The 6,176-nt window shown below is 38.3% G+C and overlaps 1 long non-coding RNA gene across 1 annotated transcript in view; it reads left to right on the top strand.

Annotated features, from left to right (window-relative positions):
• Positions 1-441: 441 nt before the first annotated feature.
• LOC123980055 overlaps positions 442-6,176 on the top strand; it is a 13,112-nt gene continuing 7,377 nt past the window's right edge. Inside the window, exon 1 of the long non-coding RNA XR_006827360.1 lies at positions 442-1,009. This is a non-coding gene — a long non-coding RNA (uncharacterized LOC123980055). The remainder of the gene's footprint in view (positions 1,010-6,176) is intronic.

Here is a 6,176-nt window from a genome sequence, read left to right on the forward strand (position 1 = left end):
TTTCAGATCAAGGGCAAAATGGCTGAAATTTGGAGATTTTTTTTTTGTTGTAAAAATCATACTTTTTCTTTTTACCCTCAATCTTGCTGCTCTTTCTTTGATAAAGTATGTCCATTAATTCCTAAGATAAGTCAGGCAATAGTTGAACTATGTGAAAATAACTATCAGTGAACTGGTGGTTATCAAGCCAACACCATCCAGTAAAATACCTGGTCCTGATGTCTTGACATTTGAATTTTACAGAACTTTCTGGCCCTCATTTATCAATCTTCCGTAGAAATGGGCGTATTTTTGTGCGTGAGATTAAACTGTTAAACTGTTGCGCCTGATTTATCAATGAGAGTGTACCCTGGCATTTCAGGTGTACGCACCACCTGGTGTTGATAAATGCGGCGGCTGAAAACGTGCGTAATTTGAATGAAACGCCCCCAATTATTTAAGCTTCAGGAGGGGACTGACGGAATACGGCAAGAAATACATGGTTTGGAGCAGGAAATTATATTGTTTTGACAGATTTAAATAAAGATTAAATGTTTAGTTTCACTACTAGAGCCCATCCCCGGCATAAATGTTCAAAAATATTGTGCATTTTAATATTACGAGATTTTTCTTTTGGAAACAATTTAATACTTTTTTATTTGATGATTTAAACTGGACACATTTTTGACAAAATGTTCAACGCGCTTAAAACTGGACACGAGCAGTCAGATGAGCCATAAACAGTTCAGGTCCAGCCCGAGAGCCAGTGCTGGAGTCAGGGGGACCTCCGCGCGCTGTCAGCCTCGCTGGAGCGGACCAGTGCACGCTGTCATCCCCAGAGGAGGATGCGCTCATTCCGGGCCAAGAGCCTCTCGCTTAGCGTTTACTTTGATGAACGTAGGACATACGGACAGATACGGGGCGGTGTACCCCCAGCGTGCAAAGCAAGCCTTCACAATGTTTTGTCGCTTTGGGAAACTCGCCACTATACAGAAACTATTGCGCACGGACTTGGATCTGACCATCCGCGGTGAGTGCTCACTGTAACTTTTCTTTTATGTTCAGAGTGAAACATTGTCCAAACAATGATGAGCTGCACCACGTCTATACCTCCTGTTTGTGGAGCGCGTTCCGTGCAAACTAGAAGTTTTTGTTTGTTTCTAGAATTATAAATTGCCTACTTGTGGTGCTCCAAGAGATAGATTTAGCACTGCTAAAACGCCCATCAAAGTTAAATCCCAAATAAGCTCCAAGTGAAAGTATGTTGCTCTGATAAAAAGCTGCTCCATCACCTCCGGGACTGGGCTTTACGCACTGACCCAGGACTCACACATGAACAGGGATCAGCGTGCACCAGAGTCCGGGGACGCGGGGCCTTTAGCGTGGGTGTCGGTGCTCGCTGTTGCTGTCATAATATAAAGTTTGTCTTATAATAAATGCAGGGCTTTACCTTTACATTTTTTGCTCATAGCCTTTCGTTTTAAGGCACACATTTTATTAAAAGCAAACCCAAATAAAAGGCACCTAAAGCTACGATAAAATAGTCCAAATACAAATAACAGCATGTTTTGACTTTGACACCAAAATTATTGTTTGAAACGTTGTTTCTGTTACAGTGGGTCATAATATCATATCTTTTAGTTTGTCAGTGCGTTTTGTGGTGTTACGAATTGTTTTTCTGCGCATTTCCGCACTAACTGAAAACTTGCATACATGTACACCACCTCCTGAGCTTATATTGAAATGTTATATTTGTGAATTTAACATTTTTCATATAGGCTAAGTTAAAGAGATTCAAATAAATAGGCTTTTCTTTACAATGAATTCATTCATTTTTTTTCATATAATATTTTTTTTCGTAAATATTGTCATGTTCTTAAAGAAATATTCGACAAGAACACGTGACAAATGCTTAGTTTTCTTATTGCAAAAAAACACTTTTCCTCAACATCAATCCTAAATCTTAATACCACTGTTGTTTATTTGATACACGTATTATAGCAGTGAGTGCAGCGGTAACATCAGATCCTGTTTATGCAGGGGAGAGAGGGTAGTTCGTCAGAAAGTTGTCGCTGTATTTAAACCCTACGCGAGTTAGGAAGCTCGATTTGGCCTGGAGGGTGACTTCGACCAGAGTTCACTCTGTGTCGGAGTGGAAGTGGCGAGGGTCTAGTTTCGGAAAGGCCCCGACTGTGTTGTGAAAAGTGTTTGTTTGCTTGCCAAACTTGTGCTGGCCGATTTTAACGTGATCATTTAAGTCTTGCTGGCTGCCATCACGTTAATTATTAACGGTCGGTGCAAACAGGTTACAGGTTTATTGTTGATCATGTAAAATTACTGTTTGTTTAGTTATAACGTTACACTGGTTTGAGAGTTGGGGGGTGGGGGGTGACTTACATTAGTTTAAGCTGTCATTAATTGCATTGTATATCACATGGTTGTCGGAGACTTGACTTTTGAGCATCTATGGTTTATTTATTAGTTAACTAGCGGGTGACATCGGTCTCTTCTTCAAAAATGAAGGTCAAGTTCCAGGTGTGTTGGAGGTTTTAAAATATTTCTCTAAAAGGCATCAGACCTGAAGATTAACCAGAGTAAATGTGATAATTTTAACTGTGCAAAATTCTGATTAAACATCAATCAATAAGTTGTATAAAAGGTCAAAAAGTCAGTGACAGATCTTGGTATTTTGATAGATAAATCCACATTTGAGAGAGTATCTGCTAACTTCTTGCCGAAAATAGAAAAAGCAAAGACAATTTTTAATTGCTGGTTGCAAAGACACTTTACCATACAAGGTCAGGTACTATTGTTAGATATATGGTTTTTCATCTCTAATTTGTTATTTTAAAAGTCTGGTTGTCTACAATTTCTATTATCTTGTAATTATATATGTAACAAACTGCCCCTCAAACTCTCCAGTTTTTATAAACAAGCTCTTCAAGCATGGAGAATGGCTTTTTGTCAGCATGCGTGATTGGGTGAGCAGGACACAAGGCCAGGTTCAGTTCAAAGGTTTATTTAAACAAAAGGCGAGTACACTTACAGAGTCCAGGGTATTCAAAGTAAAACAAATAAACTGGTAATCCAAGAACTGGTGGGGAAGAACCGGGCAGACAAAGGACATCACAGGACAGCGCATTACAAGCAACAATGACCAGACAAGGACTGAAGAGAAACACCAAACATATACAGTATACACCAGGGACTAACAAGAAGGGCGGGAGCAACACAGGTGACAGACATGAGACTAATGAGACACAGGCAGGCAGGGAGAGAGTAGGAGAAAACAGAGAGACATCCAGGCAGAGGGATACTGGACGAACAGTCAGAACACAGGTTACAGATCAGAGGAATATAAATAAACGCACAAAGACAGAAAACCAAAGAACTACAACCAACAATGAAAACAGACTGCACCTGGGGTTAAAGAGAACACAGAGCAGACAAGGGCAACATTACTCAGAGGTACACAGACCAAAAGTAAACACTAAGACATGAAATGAGACACAGAACTAGGAGCTAAGACACAGGTCTAACAGAGAACATAAGACCAGGAACCGAACCTCAAAACAAGAAACATGACAACTGAATAACAGAATGGAGTAGGGAACAGAGAGGGAACCGACTGGGAAACAGGACAACAATAAACATGGAACAGAACAGCAAATAAGGGAAATACCCAAACACAACAGGCTATATAACAGATACTGGACAAAGGACAACAGACAGAACCGAAATCAAAACTCAACAACTCTAAGACTACTGAACAGATCAAATTAACAAACACTGACGTACACGGACCAGGAATAAATACTAAGACATTAACACCGGACTGGGTACTAAGACATGGAACCAAAACACAAACTAAATAACAGATACCTAACTAATAAATGAATAAACTCGAAGAAATAAGTCCAGATAAATACTTGTGAGAAATGAGGGCTTGGATGCTTCTTAAAAGAATATCATAATGTTATAAAAAGCGATCTCGAAAGTTATTTTTTTCTTATAAGTGCATGGTTATATTGTCCTTTTAAAGGAAATATCCCCAATCTCTCACTTGATGGGAAAGATCTTTTTAACAGTATGTACAATAATTGCCACATCAGAAAAGTACTGATCTCTGGTTATAATGATTTTCCCTGAACTCTCTGCAGAAAATATCTGATCAGGATCTAATAAATTCCTCATTCCAAATAAAATTGAAGAAGTTCTTATGGAAATTACAACAAACCTTTCTTTAATTGTACTATTTTTAAGAATTCTGAAAAGAAGTTGCTCTTTTGATTTTTCAAGTTATAAAACATTAACTCCCATATTAAAAGACATGGTCCTGTTTCTAAATTGTAATATTGACTCAATACCCATTAAGGGTTCCCTAAAAATATTGTCTTGTTGGCAAATTTCACATCCATAAGGCTAGAATGTTTCAAAGCACTCCCAATTTTCATTTGATTAGAGAAATGAGAAACAAACAAGACAAACAAATATAAAAATAAACAGCTAAATTCTGTCTATAATATGTTTAAAAAGTTTTGATGTCTTTAAAGCTTTCTTATTTTTTAATACTCTGCCCATAGAAAAATATAGGTTTTTAAGGTCAATAAAATTGGCAAATTTCGCCTAAAGGTCACACATTTGCATAACTAGTTATAATTTATGTGATGCCATTGGGACTACGTTTACGGAAAGCGCTACACTAGCCTATCATATTACATTCATAATCTGGTTTCCAAATAGCTCTACTTAACACACCTTTCAGGTCCACCATCAGGCCTTATGGAAAAATCACTGACAAAAGCATAATGAAACCCACCTTTGAAGATGTGGCCATAGCAAATTTGTGTTCTTGGATCCGGGAGTTCTTCTCTATTCTGCACGTATGGGTAAGCTAAACCACTTTCACTTTGGGTTTATAAATGAGCCTGTGGTTTCTCGGAAACAAAACGAAACTCATTGTCTTACATAAATACACATTTTGTAAAAAGTTTATATTGTAAGTAAGCAACATAAGAAAGAAAACATACTGTCCAAATGTATTTTTGCAAGCTTATGTATAAGTCTACAACAATAAATTTACAGAATATTTCAGCTAGATTTATAAAAGAAATTAAAAAGGCTATATTGGGTGAACAGTGGTTTTGAAATGATTCCACGCCAACTTAATTAAATAATTAATTTAAGTAACAGAACAAACACCTTCCTTTTTGTATGTTTTTTTCTTCCACCAGGATATCACTAATACTTTACTTACATGGGTCTGGTTCATCTTTATATTCAACCTCAGGAAAACACATTGTCCAGTACAGAATTGTTATCAGTGACCATCATAAACCATTGCATATTTGCACACCTGCAGATGCCACCTGTTGTGTAACTTTGCTTTTGAACTCTATAATTCAGTTTTGAAGTGAGTTGAAGAGTAGATTTGTCTAGTCCTGATTTAGCAGCTGTGCATGTTATTCAATTTCACCTCACAGCAAGTTTAACCTCAGTATCAGTCATTCAAGTGCTCATGCAGAGAGAGCTCTGTATTTCAATCACCTTTAGAAAAATAAATTGAAATGAAAGTGGTAATAATAAATGAAAAATGCTGTATGAATGGTGCGCCATTTTATTTCTCTTACTGCACAGATTGTGTTTAATCTCAAAAATGGATCTTGGGGAATACTCTGGTTAATAGAGTGTTTACTGAACTGATGTGCTGATGTTCGAGCCCACAGAAACAAACAGTACCCTACATGGGAGAAGTTAGTCACTGGTGTTGTCTTTGCTTGTGCTCTAGCTTTAGCCTGTTTGTTTGTTTGCTTTTTTTTTTACTGCCTAACGGGGGGGTGTGAGGGGAGAGATATACCTGGCTGCTCCTGTCAGAGATTTTGTAAGCCCACTGAAAGGGAAATGTGCACAATGTAAAACACAAAACAAGGAAAAAGGACATTGAGAGGACTTTCTCCTGCTCGGTGTGTCAGATGTTCAGTTACTCCTCTGCCTCCTTTAGCGGTAATGGTACGTGTAATAAGTGTAGTTTATTTATAGACATGGAGGCGAGGCTCAGTGATTTAGAAGTCCGGCTCCGCACCTTGGTAGATCAGTCTTTAGCTACTGTAGCTAGCCAGTCCCTGGTAGTCGGTGCGGAACGGCCTGAGTTAGCCTGTGGTAGCCGTCCCCCGGCATCCCCTGTGCAGCCAGGAAAG

Source organism: Micropterus dolomieu, linkage group LG12 (genome assembly GCF_021292245.1).
Source record: "Micropterus dolomieu isolate WLL.071019.BEF.003 ecotype Adirondacks linkage group LG12, ASM2129224v1, whole genome shotgun sequence".
Lineage (NCBI taxonomy): Eukaryota > Metazoa > Chordata > Actinopteri > Centrarchiformes > Centrarchidae > Micropterus > Micropterus dolomieu.